Here is a 17,393-nt window from a genome sequence, read left to right on the forward strand (position 1 = left end):
AATAAGTGCATTGTGCAGTGGATGAGTCTGTCCTTTCCAACCTGATCAGTGGTTTGTTGCATCCTTCCTGGTGTAGAGTTGTCCTACATGTGACTTGCAGATAGATCGGTAACATTCTTGGAAAAGTCATACAAACACTATGTCCCAGTTGTTTCATAATGTGTCCCAACTTTATGTCTCTGTTATTTGAAACAGAGACATAAAGTTTAACTTTCTATGCACGATCTGTTTCTGTCACTTGAAATAATAGTGAAGTTGTAAACAAGTTCCCTCTCACATCAGTGTGTGTGAGAGAACACATGGGAAAAGCACAGGAACATGTTTTTCATTAATTAAAAATGCCCTAAATTCCAGAAAACAATAAGCTAACAAAAATCAAACGATAGCATGATAGTCCTTTGCAAACAAGTGAGGTCTAAAATCTGAAGAGTAAAAATTGATGTTCTTATTAAAAATCATTTTCAAATTGATTCAGAAGACTCCTTTCTAAGGGATATTAAATTGCAGAATTTTTGTATAATACTGAACATGTTTATTTCCTTTGTTTCAGTGAATCAAATCTACTGCAGAGATAATTTTGTCCACCTGATCATTGTCTTGGTTAGGGCTTGTGAAATGAGCACTATAAGCTCAGGAATTAATCTGTGCCATAACATTAGAAACGGGTGTTACCATCTCCTTTCTAACTCTACATATAAGCATTTGCAAAAATCCCCATCGTGCTTTTTTGTATAGATACCATTGGTTTAACTCTCTTAATTCCTACATTTTTTTCCTGGAAAAAATCCTGGTTGTTCCCTTTCTGCTGGAGGCAAGATAGTCTAGCATTCAGCTGTGCGGAGCACCTTAATGTTCACTGCACACCTACATCTTAGTGAGCCATTACCCTATTGGGATATATTCAAAGTTATTCACACACAAAGTAGTGAGAAATCAATGGCATTTTGCAATTATTCTGCCAGTATTTAAATGTTTAATGCCTTTAAGTTGGGCACAGTGCAGATTGAAGTTAGCTCTCCTGCTGGAACTGGAGTACATTAATTTTCACCTTTTGATGTAAATCTACTTTACACAAAGTACCCAATCACTTTTGGGAATAAGACTGGAATACAAGCTTCCCTGATGCATTCAGTAACAAGGAAGCTCTGGGCTGCTGAAGTTCATCTATGCATTCAGCCACGTGAATTGCAATTGTCTCATCTGCAAATGAGGAGCACAGTAGTTAGAAATACAAAATAGGAAGGCTGGTTATCTAATGCCTACATAAAATAGGCTTTCGTTCCACATAATTGCTAAAGGGGTGATCAAATTATTCATAGAGATCTTGAGGCACAAAAAAAAAGAATATACGAGGTCTGCATCAAAACTAATACCTCTTGTTTCTATGTTGGCCCACGATGTCAGAGGTGGATGTTGGTGGTATGGCAGTAGAGGTTGAACCTTCCCACCAGTATTCCATTAAATTTTGTTATCATGTGACAGCTGGCAGCAGAGGGGCAGTCTGACACAATGGTGACTGATATGGAAGTGTGTATGAAGCAAAGACATGCCACTGAATTCCTCCATGCAGAAAAAATGGCACCCACTGATATTCACCAGAGCTTACTGAACATTTATGGAGACCAAAGAATGGATATGAGCACAGTGAAGTGGTAGGTGGTGCGTTTCAGCAGTGGCAACAGCAATGTGAAAGACAAGCAGCATTCTGGATGGCCATGCACAGCTACCACCTCCACCAGTGCAGATTTTCACAAGAGCAGCATGCGGGCTTTTCTTTGTCTCTGGCAAAAATGCATAGCTAATGGTGGTGCCTGTGCTGAAAAACAGTGTTCTGTTGCTGCAAATAATGTTATTGTACTCCTTGTCATAGTTTCCATGGAAATAAATAGGAGGCATTACTTTCAGAGTAACCTATGTTCACATGATACTGAATGAGGAGTTACAGGTAAATCAGTATTAAAATGAATGAGCCTAATTAGTTTCTTATACTGATTAAAATTTAGAAAAAAAACCAACTTGAAAATCCAGTGACGTTGTTTGTAATTAAAATGTGCCAGGCCACATAGCTGCAAGGAAACTGAATCATTGCCATTGACTGGCTGTAAAACTGACCAAAAAGTGTGAGAAAATTGATTCATTATTTTATTTTCAAGAAACATACAATATAATTGATTATTGCAGTTTTTCCCCTAGGAGTCTGTCCTCAGTGTTTGTAGAATAAAACCAAGTTTGAAAAAGCTGACAACTTCAATAGTTCTTTAGAAACATCCCCAGAATGCACAATCTTCACACTTTAAAGAGCTTGTTGCTGTTCCCCTTTTATTTGTGTAAGCAGAAACAAGTGTTTAAACTATATACACAAACTCTGTTGTAGGCACACTCCAACAGAGGATTTATTTTTATTGCTTCTTTTATTTTTTCCCCACACAAAGGGTGTCTACATGTAGGTGACAGGAAATGTTCCACATCTCTACAACTCTGAATAGACATCAGAGGAGTATTACAAAGATTTCTGTAACTGTCAAGTTTTACTTACTTTGGCCTTTCAAACTGTGTGTGAAACTGAAGAAGGTTGAGGCAGACTATAAGAGATTTTATTGGTGGTGGTTGTTTGGTTTATTTGTTTGTTTTATTGTCTTTGTCCCATCACTTCTCCCCCTTCAAACCATTTTGTTTTTTATGCAAAGAGAGGAGGGTAAAGCTACCCTTAACTAAGCACTTGTAGATCAAAGATCAAAGCTCTGTTCTCTTGAACACCAGGAACTGCAGATGGCAGCTGAGCATAAGGAAATGTTGAAGAGAATCACAAACCTATGCACATAGAAACATTAAAAATAAAAATAAAATGTAGTAGCTATCATTCAGTAACAAGAGCTCAGGGTAAAATCCTCAGTGTTGGCGCCGGAAAAGGATGGAATTCTAAGCAGCTGAGGTGGGCAGAGGTAGATGTAGCCAAACATTGTTTGGGCAAGTACTTCCTTTTGATGGTGTTCAACTTCCTGAGAAAAAACAGCCCCCAAACTTCCAGAGATTTAAATTCCTCCCACACTGACAGAGCGGAATAAGTATTTCAGCACTCAGGACAAACCACATCTGCAAGCAAGGGTGGAGACACTGAAGAAAAACACCACATGGCTGCGTTTACCTTATTTAGTGATCTGGTGGGAATTCGAAGGTTCTTAGTATTCCCTTCACAGCAATAGGAAACACGCAGTGTTATGGATGAGATTTTAGTCGTCCACATACCTATGTGAGCGCATACATGCTGCTCGTTCAACACAATGAAATTGGAAATGATTATTTGATCCAGGACTGCGCTGTTGTAAGAAAGCCTTTTAGATGGACAAGTTTGTGGTTGTGTTTATTATAAAGCCCATAAAAGAGCTGAGAGAGAAAGTACACAATAGGAAAAAGAAAGCTGAAATGGAATAGGCTTGTCAACCTGACTCTTTTCAGATTGTCAGAAAAATCACGCACTGAGGGACATTTTAACAGGTACAAACCCTCACAACACTGTCAGCATTGGCATTTTATCTGACTATCTGATACCAACAGTGATAGTAAAGCTGGAACTTAGGGAATACAGTATTTCTTGCAAATAATATGAAACTGTATACATTGCATGAGTCTACTGAACCTGTGCTACTAGGATTAATGTTAGTGCCAATGCTTCCACACTTGAATGAATAATGTGGCTTTAATGTTTATGAAAAGATTTGTTCCCTACCTAGAATACTAGAAGACATTTGAAAGAAAACAATAGAAATTACCCATACTATGCCATCAGTATTCCTGCATTCTGCTCTGCGCATCAGCCTCTTTTCTGAGGATGCTGGTAACATATTGACACTGAAAGTTAAAGGAAGAGCACAGGGAATCTTCAAAACCTTCCATCCAAACTGAAGAACCTCCTCCAAGGCCACCACCAACAGCCTTCAACAAAAACACAAATGCAGAATAATGATCTCAATTATGCTTTGGGCTTAAAAGAAAAAAATAGATAAATTATATTTCTAAGAAAGTAAACTTATTTCATAAATGCTTCCTGCAAACCTAAACACTTTTCAAAACACAGAAGCTTGCAGCTGGAGAAAGAGAAAGCCACAACATTTCTGTGTAGTCATTAAGAGTTATGCTAAACATTTTAGTGCAGAGAAAGTGCCACTTTCATGAAGAAAAACAAAATTCTAAAGAAAGAACTCACAACTTTTGGAAGCATAATCAAATGGAGCAGATGTTTCTGATAAGACTAAATAATTTCATACCGCAGCTATGACCTGTTCAGCTTGATGGGATTCAGCAAAGGCCAGCATGTCTGCACAGAGAGACTTCCATACGGCCATTAGTATCTGCATTTCAAGCTTGATCACAAATTCACTGAAATCAAGAAAATCTCTCCTCATTTTCCAGAGGGACTGGGTTGGGACGTTTTATTCAGCTGGAAACACCAGCCAAGAATGAAGCAAAGGATTGTTATGGATTGTTTAGGAAGAAATCATAAGGCACCATACAGGATTGAATCCTCACCATTAAGAACTGTCAACATCTTTTAAAAATCCAGAGTGCATTTTTTTTTTTTACCTGTTCTAACATTAACTATTCTAAGTTCTTGTATCCTGCTGATGTTATCACCCAGCTCATTCCTTGGAGTGATGCCATCATGTTCCCTTTTGGCTTCATTTCCCTTGCAAGGGACAGAGGAAAAAGAAGAGATAGCAACAGAAAGTAAATAACATAAAAGGATGATATTAATAAATATGTTTGTTTCCTGTGAATCTCAGTGCCAACCAGAGAGAGGTGATAAGGAGAACTGTTGCTCCTGTCTCCAGCCAATGGAGGCAGACAGATGGACACATCCATGGGTACAGCACAGGTGGGACAGCCATCATCTGTTTATTCTTACAATGCATTTCTCTATGAATAGAACTTATTTTCTTTTACAAAGTATGTGGCCCTAACATTTTTCTTCTGACACAGAAGCTTCCTGCTCAGTCATAAAGTTTGTCATGGTTCTGTCTTCCCTGCTTTGTACCTACAGTACAAGAACAAAGACAACAGAGCCATAAGGCAGTCCACCTTTCAGACCCTACAGATCTTTTTGGTGAGTCCCATGAGGAATCAGAGGAAAATCCCTTTAGCTGAGTCCTTGCTTGCTGACTGAGCACACTGCAATCATTCCGTCAGTATTAAATCCTCTCTGGAAAAACCACAGGACAGACAGGTATTTGGACTCTACACCTTCATGGGATTAAGTTTAGTCCTTGGTTTGGTCAATCACAGCTGTCCTTGAAAATGAAAAGTTATTCAAGAATGGTTTTTATTCTGCATTTATTACAGAGTGGATTTTGATATGCAGAGTACTGGTTATTAAAACAGTCAAAGTGTGATCTGTTCAAGGCAGAAGTAAAGATGGGTTATGTACATATTTCAAATACGTAGTCATTATCACATGGCATATCCTTTCAAAGGAAAAGGCTATCAGGCTGTGATGGATAGACCAGCTGCAACAGATTTTCTGTTAACAAAATGTAGCAATGAAATAGTTAACAAGTCTGTCTTTTACATTGTCATAAGCAGACTTAATTGCTAGCGTCCCACTGAGATGAATGAAGGCAGCTTATCTCTAGTGTTATTGTTTCCATGTGTTTGGCTCCAGACTCAAGCCAGCATTGCCTCAGTTTATACTTAAAAGGTTATCTCCACAACCAGAAGAGACAGAAACTTTCTGTAAATATATGTATGTGTAAAGAGAAGGGCAAATACAGGTTAATTTCACTTATTCAATTTCAGTTTTCCTGAATTAACGTTTTGATAGTTATAGTGAGAAGAATTTTGTTTGCAGAAGCTTCTGATTACTTGCACGGCTGAGGTGCCCCTGAACAAAACATTTGCCCCATCTTAAATATACAGGGAAAACTGACCAATATTAACATAATTTTATCTTTTTTTTTTTTTTTTTTTTTTTTGTATTTTAAGATAGGCAAAAAAGAACCAACAAAGAACACAGCAAAGTATGCAACAAGGAATTGTGAACAAAAGAAATAACATTTGATGATAATTTTGAAAGGGAAAGAGAAACACTCTGCATTTAGGTAACTGAAAATACACTGCTTGCAACAATATTGCTCCAAAAGGAAAGTATGCATAATGAGTGTAAGTACTTCGGTCAGCTGAATTTTGCCACGTGGGTTTGCTTCTGATCCTCCATGAGCATTGTACCACTGATGCTTCTGCATGGAAGAGTACACGTAGTGCATTACCTGTGCTTCTTTGGAGACAAGAAGGAATTAGAAACAGCTTATGCAGATCATTATTTTTACTCTATATTTAAAATTATCCTTCTCTGAATAGGTTTCAGCTAAAGGATAATTACTGAAGTATTTCTCTTCGGAAATAATAGAAGTAATAAATACAGTGTCTCCAGCAACATCAGTTTTTACTGAATCTACTATCTTCCTCTAATACAGAATCTCATGCATTCTACCTACAACACTGTGTGGTTCTGCAATACTAACAGCTATGGATTTTTCTTCTTTATGATATGAGATTTTTATTTTATTTTAAAGCTGATCTAGGCAGACATCATTCCATACCCTATTGTGCTAGTCATCTGGCAAGAAAGGAGGCAATACATTGAGTAGGCTTCGTAGTGCCTAATGTCAAAGCACCTCCTTCTCCAAAGCTTACAGTAAGGCTCACCCACAGAGCCACCAGTCACATGCACGTGGCCTCAATCCCAGCCTTGTCCTGAACTCATCATTTCTTGTCAGCAAGCTGCTTAGCACCACCTTGAGGAAACATGGACTTAGGTGAAATTTAGGATGTCTGAATATGGTCCCAGGGGTCTCAGAGGATCAGTTCCCCGAAAGCCAGTCTGCAGAGTGGGATGCAGACCTGTACACTGCTAGGAAATGTGAAAGAGGGGATTGTGCCTTAAGCTCAGTCTTTTTCAGGAACAGATCCAGAACAGGATGTTAATACTACTGTTCTGTAGAAGGTCCTTCCTTAGGCACCTTAGTTCAAAGCTGTGGTCACAGTGTCATCTCTTTGTGTGCCTGATGGCAGCAGTGTAGGCTTTCTAAGAGTCTCTATTGCCAAAAACATCTTATGTAGACATCAAAGGGTCACAAAAGAAGGAATAGATCTACTAAATATAGAAACAACAATAAAATATATATCTCATAGTATTAGTTCCACTTTCTCCTTGTTAAAGTCCTCTTTTTTCCTCCATGAATATCCATTTTTCATGACTGAATTTGGTGAATTTCAAACAGTTGTTCCTCCATTCAGCTTAATCTCATCAAATTTTACTAACATTAACCAACATAGCTGCTCAGGTCCATTAGCAATTTCAATCCTTTGTCATAACAGGCTGAAGCAATAGCACTTCAGTAAAACTCAAAGATGACTGGTATTCACATCTTCACCAGTTCAAAATTGCAGTCAGTTCAGTAATGCCACTTCCTCAGAGTCATTAGTCAAAGTTTGAAAGGTCTTGCGGAAAGCTGCTGCGGTCTGACAAGTAGATGCAGATGAGGTGTTCCAGAGAAGACAAGCCAAAAACAATGGAGACAGAGTGAGCTGGAAAGGTCTATCCTTTCAATTGTTGCTATGGTGGCATGTTGCTTAAGCAACCTTAATTGCCTCCTAATTAAGGTTTATTTTGATGGGGAAAGCAGAAGCGAACAGGATTGTTGATTTTTTAAGAGACACTGAAAGAACAGGCCACAGGCAAATTCCTCTCATTAGTTAATGACAACAGAACAGAAATAATGAGGTCGAAGGAGCAGCAGAGAAAATTTAGCCGAAGTGGAGAACTCTTGACTGGTAGAGTTACATGGAAATGGGTTTTGTCATTGCAAGTTGTGTAAACACTTTCATCAGAAATATAGAGGCTCACATTAGATATTTTTCCGGCAAAGATGATTCCAGGATAATGGGTTAGTGAGATGGACTAAATGTCCTCCTTCTTTCTGATCAGTCTCATTCCCTTAATTCTTATGTACATCATCCCCTGGTCCTTTCACAACTTAAGAAAAAATACAGAAATTCTCTGAGTGATTTAATGGCCCAGCTTTTACTTGTTTGTTTCCATGACCATGCTCTCTTGATCCTCTGGGACTAGAAGCTCTGTCTCACTTAGCTGCAGAAATTTAATAAGAACCAAATTTTGATCTTGGTTGCATCTATTCAGTCCCAGTATAATAAATAGCAGTATGCAAGTTAAATGGTAATTAGCAAACACAGCTAAGTTAAGTGTGAGGGGAATCTCTCAGTCTCTCTCACACTCTTAGGGCTCAGGTTCTCCTTTACGGACACATACCAAGCAATATTATCTTCCCAATGAGAATGTAGTAATCTCGTCTGGGACACAGACATGGAGCTTATTTGGCTCCCAGGCATGGAATGCAGTGGCTTGGCAGTGTGGAGCCAGTGGAGCAGCAATTTCAGCCTGGATAGTCCTTCCAAGTTCCACGAATATCAGCAATTTTAGCCCTTCAGCTCCCAGATTTGAAAACATCTATTTCAGCAGAAACAAATACAAACAGAAGTGTGTGCAGAAATGGAAATAATATCAGAAGGGTGGAGAAGGGAATATGAGCAGACAGCATTGCCTGAATATGTGAGAATCTTTACTGTGCTTTTGCCTATATTAGCAATTTACACTGGCACCGAATACCATAATTCTCATCTGATCCTGTGCAGGGCTCACCTGAGAGGCTAGGCACAGTCACTGAAAGCAAGGAAATTAAGGTGCTCCCTAACATTACCTCTTCAGGGACATCCACTGGAACGAGTCCAGAAGAGGGCCACCAAGATGATCAGAGGGCTGGAGCACCTCTCCTATGAAGAAAGGTTGAGGGAACTGGGCTTGTTTAGCTTAGAGAAGAGAAGGCTCTGGGGAGACCTCATTGTGGCCTGCCAGTACTTGAAGGGAGCATATAAACAGGAGGGGGAACGATTGTTCACGAAGGTGGATAGTGATAGGACAAGGGGGAATGGTTTTGAACTAAGACAGGGGAGATTTAGGTTAGATATTAGGAGGAAGTTTTTCACACAGATGGCAGTAATGCGCTGGAACACGTTGCCCAAGGAGGTTGTGGATGGCTCGTTCTTGGAGGCATGCAAGGCCAGGCTGGATGTGGCTCTGGGCAGCCTGGTCTAGTGGTTGGCAACTCTGCACACAGCAGGGGGATTTAAATTAGATGATCTTTGAGGTTCTTTTCAAACCAGGCCATTCTATGATTCTATGATCCACACCTACAATGTAAACTACAACAAAAAACAGAAAATTGGGCCATCCAGACTCTGTGGATGAAGGCATTACTTGTGCACAGGATTTGTTACAGCTTTCAGGCAGGTCACAGAGCCAGCTGCAAGAAGCCAACCCCAGCCCATGAAACACCACGGCCTCAGGAATCCTTCCAGCTGCCAGGGAGGGGATAGGCAGTGGGCAGGTTGTTTCTCATGTGCATGTCACAGTTAAGTGCTACAGAAATGCTCCAGAGCAGAAACGCCCTAGATTGCCTTGTGCCTGGCAAGCCGCTACATTACAATAGTATTTTCTTCCTCAACCATGCAAGCTGTAGGATATTACACCCTGTGTTCAAAATTTCAGGTAAACCTCTGCGTGATATGGTTTTCCCAGGGACCACAGGTACCACATACTGACTCTGCTTCAGACCTGTGAATTTTTATATTACAGATGAAATTCCACATAGAAAGTTATTTTTCAGGTCTTCTTATCTCTTAGGAAGACTTTGAGCATTTGTCATGAAGGATAAAGATAGGATGCTGTCAACAGCTGGAAAGAACTGCATACGGATTTAATTACCTTTCCCACGTCTGGCCAATGGCTCCTTCATAAACAGCAGCAACAGATGCAGTCTAGAGGTAATAGATTGCTTTCAGGAGACTTCAGGTTAAGAAAAAATATGTAAACTGATAAAGAGAAAGCTACTAACAATCTGGAAAGTCAGAAAGTAGGAATATATAGTCCTTTTTCTGCTTTTCACAGAGCTGGTTTGAGATCTTAAGTGGAACTACTACATTTCTATTGCTGTTCTGTTACTGCTTTCTGTTCAGAGGGAAAGATAAAAACTGTTCGCATATCACGATATGTTCCCTTTTTGTTCTCTCACTCCCCTTCTGCTCGTCCTGGCAGCATCTCTCTCCCTAGCTGTCTCACCTCCAACATTAGAGTAAGGCCTTTTGGTTTTTGGACACTCCCTCTCATTTTATTTGATTTATTAGCTTCAATTTTAATTATATTGTATTACATTGTGTTATTTTGCATTCCGATATCTTATTTAGTAAATTAGTTTGTTTCTCCTCAGATCATTGCTGCTGTTTTGTTTTTAGGCCCATCTCTCTACCCTTTCCCCTTTCCCTTTTACTGGGGTGTGAGTCCATGGGTTCCCCCACCACATTAGTCACAGAACCAGGCAGAATCTGCCTGTAAACTGTTGACACACCAAAAAGTTCATTTAGGTAGAATTTGGGATATTTAGCTGATTATTTGGGATTTACGGGTGTCTATATGCAGTTTTCCAGGACAAACAAATCACTGCTATGAATTGCAGTGTTTCAGATACGCAGAATTCAGCAGGCATTGTGTGTGGGGTGACTGTGGACAGAACTCCCTCTGTTTGCGCTATGCTGAGAAAGTCTGTGATTTTGTGTGCAAAATTCTGACTAAAAACAGAGGGCTGCCTACCTGAAAAGGAATAAATGCTTCATTTACTCTAATTCTCTTCCCTGGAAAATGGGGGAAAGGCAGATCTGGAGGCAAAATTGCTGAGGATTACTGAATGTCGCTAGAGAGCAGGTAGAACTGGGCAGGTAGAGCTTTCCACTCTATTTGAGACCTAAGTTGCCTGCTGGAGGTGAGAGTGGCAGAAGGACAGCAATGCCAAATGTGGGTGCAGGAGGCACCAGACAGCCTGGGTGTTGATGGAGCCCTTTTGCCACTTGCTGCATCTTGGCAGCTCCCATGCCTGGCAAATGTGAGCTGGTTCACCGCTACTTTCTACCTTCTTTTTACTTTGACACAAATTTGTTGTATCAAAATGAAGTATGCATAGTCCAGCTTTGATTCTATTTCAGAAGGCTGATGAGATTTAAGAAGTAGCAGACAGTTTGTCAGCAGCCAGCACAGATGCCCTGGCATTGACATCTTTCATTATTTTATCTGCTTTGACAAAGGGGCAGAAAGGAGACATAGTATTGGAAGGACCACAGTGATCTCACCATTCATTCTCCCATGGTAATCCTTGCTTCTGAGGAGAAGATGGAGCAAAAAATTAAAAGACAATTCTTCAGGGACCAAAGAGGACCTTAGAATCGTAGATTGGAAAAGACCTCTCAGATCATCTAGTCCAGTCATCAACCCATCACCACTATGTCCAATAACCATGTCCCTCAGTGCCAGATTTACATGTTTCTTGAACACTTACAGGGACAATGAATCCACCACCTCCCCGGGCAGCCTGTGCCAATGCCTCAGCACTCTTTCTAATTTTTTTCCTAATATCCAACCTTGATAACATGGGCTTTGCAGGTGGGAAGAGAGCAGTGGAGACTGTATGGAGAAACAGGAGGGACATCTCTGGCAGGCACGTTTTTCATTAGGAAAATGAGGATTACTGAGCCTTTGCACAGTCATTAAGAAAACATCCTTCTTAAAGTCTGTTGTCCCATTAATGTAACAGGTAGGCTAAACATTAAAAAGGAGAGAGCTCTGGGAGAAGGAAAGTCATCTGTGTATCCCTGAAGTGTGCGTGTACTCCATCAACAAGCTACTTGTTCAAACAAAACTGTTTCCATTTGCTAGACTGTAGCCTCCATTTTTAAAAGCCATTTGCCCTTACAAGGAGAACAGCATCAGAGAGGATTTTGTGTTGGCCTGATGAATTTTCTACTCTGTTTTGGAGAAGCAAAAAATCTGCAATCCCATTATTTCTATGGAGAAAAACTTTGAGCGTTGACAACTGTTGGAGTCTTCCCCCACTGAAAATTATTGCAGATTTTTACCTCCTGTAGACTGGACTGGAGGAGACCCACTAATTTGTAACTTGTACAAAATGAAGAAGTTAAGGAAGAAAGGTGAGAGGGAAATCTTGGGGCTCTTTGCTCTGGTCCACCGGGGTGCAGAGCCATATCCTGAGGGCTGCTGGCTGTTGCTATCATGCTTTGGAGAAGCTGTCTGCAGCACTGCCTTTATTTGCCATGCTGCCTGTGTGTGGTTGTACTGTGGAAGGCACAGAGGAATCCTCCCTGACCCAAGGGTGGATCTGCTCACAGCCAGGACAGCCTGACTTTGGGCAATGACTGAAATCTTCTACAGTGCACTCTAACATCTGGTCTGTGTCATCCTTTTTTGGCTCAGCTGATGCTTTTTATCATGTGAAAATACTCAGAACAACAAATCCAAAGCTTCCACATATAATTGAGGCTGTAGCTGTTGTTTCTTTTTTATTATTATTGTTTGAGAAAGCCTTTATAGCTCCCTTTAGATTTTGCTGCTCATGAATTATAAGTCTGCTCTTCAAAGTACAGGAATGCAGCTTGCTGGCACTTAGAACTGTCACATCTCCTGCAGGAAGGTAGACAATTTGACTGTTCTGAGCTGTTTAGCTACAACAGCCAAACAGATGATTTACTTATTTTTTTTCCTTTCTAGGACTCGCAGCACGAAGAAAGAGACAAACCGTCTTTGCACTGTCCCTCAACAACATATTTCTATGCCCATTCAACTAATTCCATTTCCCCACTGTACGCTCACAGCCAGGGTAGGAACAGCAGAGAGCTTGCTTCTGTTGCCTTCAGAAAGTCCACACTCTTGTAGCTTCTACGTAGACCTTCAGGCACTCCCCAGGCCATGATGGAGGACGCTTAGTGAGGAGAGAACTACCTTAGTCTCTGGCGATCACAAGGAGCAGGGAGAGGGGGTGAGACTGGGGTATTTTAAGGGCAGAGAGCCTAATTTCTGCCCTGAGGAGCAGCTGGCGCTGCCTCCCAATGTGGGAGGCAGTTGTGGGAGGGGCTGCAGTTCCCTGAGGGCTGGCAGCATGCTGCCCTGCCCTGTGGTGCCTGAGCCAGGAGCAAGGCAGCAAGGGAGCTGGTTGGGTACAGGGATCAGAGGAAGGGTATTAAAGGACTGCTGTGGGATGTAAAGTTCTCTTTCTGGGCTTTTTGGTTTTGGCTGCTTTCATCTCTAGGGGCAGGGTGCCCTGTCTATGTTTTCATAGGCTGTAATAACAGATGCCTTTTAATGAGTGCATGGACAGACAGCCTATTGTCTGGGCTTGTGGCTCAGCCCTGCATGGTGGGAAGACCTATTGGCACTTGCTCTTGTTTTCTCTGTTCCTAAGAACATGTGATCCTTAGAAGGATGGGGGCTTTCTGTTTTCCAGGTGTCTTTATGGGCCAGGCCAAAACATAGCCTGTTTTCTTTTTCTTAGGGCAACCAAACTGTCATAGCCCTGTGTCCTTTTAATCTGAATGGACTCCCTGAGGGTATCCAAATGTCTCCAAATGGACAAGGGTGGCCTATCTGAAAATATTTTCTGGTTGTGAACATTGCAGTGTAGGCTGAGCCTATTTGGGAAGCCTGGCTTGTGTGCACATATTTTCTTCTCTTTCAGTCTCCCAGTGGGGCAGAGAGTCCCTGGAAGGTTATCAAGAATGGACTGGCTTTCAGAGCTTACTCCTTGCCAGCAGCCACTCTGTGTGAGGCCAATAGAATTTGTTTGCACTTGACAACAATAGAGTATTTTTTTACTTCACAGTATGTCTCCTCTGGACTAACTGCTGTTTGGGAAGGCCCTTAGGTCTATCCCTCCTCTTTATCCCATGCAGGATGAAGCCACTACCCTTTCATGCCCTGCTTCTAGAAGATGGGGATTGCTATAAACTCTGGTGGGCTTATAGTCTCTCCGGAGAAGAATTGCTCCCAAAGCTCAGGCCTGGGAGGTGTCAAAGAGGGAACAGAAACATAGAATCATAGAATGGCTTGAGTTGGAAAGGACCTCAAAGCCCGCCCAGACCCAACCCCCTGCTGTGGGCAGGGCTGCCACCCCCCAGCTCAGGCTGTCCAGGGGCCCCATCCAACCTGGCCTTGAGCGCCTCCAGGGATGGGGCACCCACAGCTTCACTGGGCAGCCTGTGCCACTGCCTCACCACCCCCTGAGTAAAGAATTTCTTTCTATCATCTAACCTAAATCTACCCTCTTTTAGTTTAAAGCCATTCCCCCTTGTCTTATCACTATTAGACCATGTAATAAGTCAGTTTATAAGTTCCCTCTTGTTTATGAGCTCCCTTCAAGTACTGGAAGGCCACAGTGATGTCTCCCCAGAACCTTTTCTTTTCTGGGCTGAACAAGCCCAGGATAAAAGCTAGGGAAGTGGAACTTGCCTCTGAAGCCAAATAACTCATGAGTGCAGGGTCTTCTTTGAGATATGAGGATTGAGATATGGAAGGAGTAAGAGGCAGACAGCTGTTCCTCCTGTGGTGCTAGGGGGCAGATCATCTGTTGTAACCCCCCTCTTGTTCACTCTCAGTGGTGCTTGAGACCCTATTCTTTCAGTGGTCGATTGGGAAGATGAACTGTGGATACAAAAAAACCCGTTGAGATAAGCTGTAGATAATGGAGTTCTGAGCAGGTCCAATAGCTGAGACATATAACAGATGCAGAGACAGAGAGCCTTCTTAAGGGATGTTATAGTGAACTCTGGGACAGATGTTTTGAGTGAGATGGCTCAAATTTTGTGCAGCAGGTACTTGCTTGTGGCACTCTAATGTGCCCTACAAAGCAATGAGTGAAACTCCTTCGTGGAGCACGCTTGCTGGAACCACAATCCAGACTGCAGCTGAGCAGCCCTGACTACAAAGGAGATAGTTATGCTGATGGGATTGCTGACCTGATAACTTGCTGGGTTTTGCTGCTCTCTCACACACATCATCTTCAAAACTTCATGCAGTCTTCTTGTTGTGCCTTGGTCTCAAAGTCCTTATAAAACGAAAGACTTTTCCTGAGAGGGATAATTATTACAAGTCTTATGATCCAGAAAATCCATCTAATAACTCAGATCTACATTGCCTACATTGTTATGTAGTGCTAAAAATGACACTGTCTCTATTTCAAATATGATCATAGAGAGTTATATTTAACACAGCAGTTGTTTGAAATACTACACATTATATTTTACTCTATGCAATAACAAAATGTGAATAGTTGTATCTTCCTCAAGCCTAGCAGCTGGAGTTTGCTCCTTTTTTTTTTTTTTTTTTTTTAATCTTAAAGAGCTTGATTTGTCCAATTCTCTTAGTGAACAATAAAACTTCATGATCTACACTTCAAAAAATGACCTGTGATTTTGAGAATTTTCATGTAATGCTTTCCCAGCTTGAAATATGACAGAACTGCTCTACTTTCCAAATTCAGGGTGCTGGGTGATTCTTTAAAATCGAAATAGAAGCATCTCAAGGAGTAAGAGCTAGCTTTTCCCGTATAAGTGGCTGACATGCAATATGAGGGTAAAGGCAGTTCTTACATATGTGTTTACCTGTTGGCTTGAATGTGTACAACTGATTGTGAAAGGTGCTTCACTGAATTTTTAAACAGGAAATATATATTTTGAAAACTAAATGAGTACTTTTAGTTAAAAGGGAACTAAAATCAGTTTCTGACTACATTTCCTAATTTGTACAAATAGAATGACGTGGCATTTCCATTGTAGCTCTTCCATTTCCACACTTGATAATTTGCATGGTCAGTTTGGTAAAAATTAGAAGCTTTAGTCAAGTTTTCTGGATCATTTATAATCTGATGTTTTTGAAAGATTTCAAATTGCTGACAACATAGAAAACCTGAAGGGGAAAAAGAGAAAAAGTGGAAGAAACCGTCTTACAACTCATGTGTTTTTCATTGCACAAATGACACATTTATTTCACAAAGTAGTTTGTATACTTACTTAGTTTTGGAAAGGATTATTCATTTGAAAGGGGTGCAGAACAGCTTTGGCTGTCTGTTACTGATAAATCAACTTTTCTGGACATTGCCTGGCTCCTCTGGAGCTCTGAAATGTGTTTGCTTAGCTGAAGGAGATAATGAAAAGCAACCAGTCTGGACATTAATTATATCATTTACCACACCACAGTGCTGTACATCAGATTTAGTTCTTGCTCCTGTTACATGCAGTGGCTCCATGTACTGACAGTAAAGTTAACAAGATTATTTCCATGAAGAAAGCATGCAGAATTCACTCTTTGACTGGGGACAAAACTGAAGTTTTGCTGTTTATTTCAGACAGTCATAGCAAAGCTGGAACAAAGCTCAGCAAGATAAAATCAATTAGTAGTTGGGATGTGGACACAAAATATTTTTGTGCTGGGGATTTAATGAAAAGCTCTCAGTATAAATATCATGATTCATTCAATTCTGTAACAGCATTCAATAATGGGTGTTCCTTAACAAGAGATGTTCTTATATGCGCTATTTTATGCGTTTTGCTAAGTGCAGGCAACATTTGCTCTTGGCAGCTATAGATCAAACTACAAGCAAGCCAGAGAGCTGTGTTTCTGCAGAGGGAACCCTTAGTCTCTCAGTGGGCTCCTGTGAAAGAGGTGGCCAACAGCCAGTTGACTGCTCCCCAGGAGAAAGGAGCCTGGCTGTGTTACATTACTGGCAGCACTCCGTATCTCCAGGGAGGCCTTCCTGGGAAGCATCCAGGAGCATCCACCACCCAAGGTTGCATGGTCTGCTCTGCAGCTGGGGCAAGCTTGTGCTGCAGCTCATGGTGACGGTGGCTGGGAGGTCCCAGAGACTTGCTGCTTCTAGCCACCACCGCTGCTCTTGTCAGATGCAGTGGTGTGGGTGATACCCATCTGGTCCTGGGAGTCCACAGATTCAGGGATCAGCTCACATGCGTTCTTCCTGTAGCACTGTCCTGGTGGTTGCACCACAGAATCATAGAATCATTAAGGTTAGAAAAAACCTCTAAGATCACCTTGTTCAACTGTCAGTCCATCCCCACCATGCTCCCTAACCACATCCCTCAGTGCCCAGTCTACACCTCCAGGAACAGTGACTTCACCACCTCCCTGAGCAGCCTGTTCCAGTGCATTACCACTCCTTCTGAGAAATTTTCCAAATATCTAACCTGAACCTCCGCTGGTGCAACCTAAGGCCATTAACTCTCATCTTATCTTACCACTAGAGCTCTGCTGACCCACCTAGCAGTGTGAAATGCCACATCTCTGCTTCCTGCTTCACTGAGAGCATCTGGGCTGATGTAACAGTTCTTCCTTCTGAACATGTCAATTTGCTGTAGGGAGGAGAGCAACTTCAGCTGCAGAAATCTGCATTGTACAGGTGTAGCTGCATTCTCAC

The sequence above is a fragment of the Numida meleagris genome, chromosome 3 (assembly GCF_002078875.1).
Source record: "Numida meleagris isolate 19003 breed g44 Domestic line chromosome 3, NumMel1.0, whole genome shotgun sequence".
NCBI lineage: Eukaryota > Metazoa > Chordata > Aves > Galliformes > Numididae > Numida > Numida meleagris.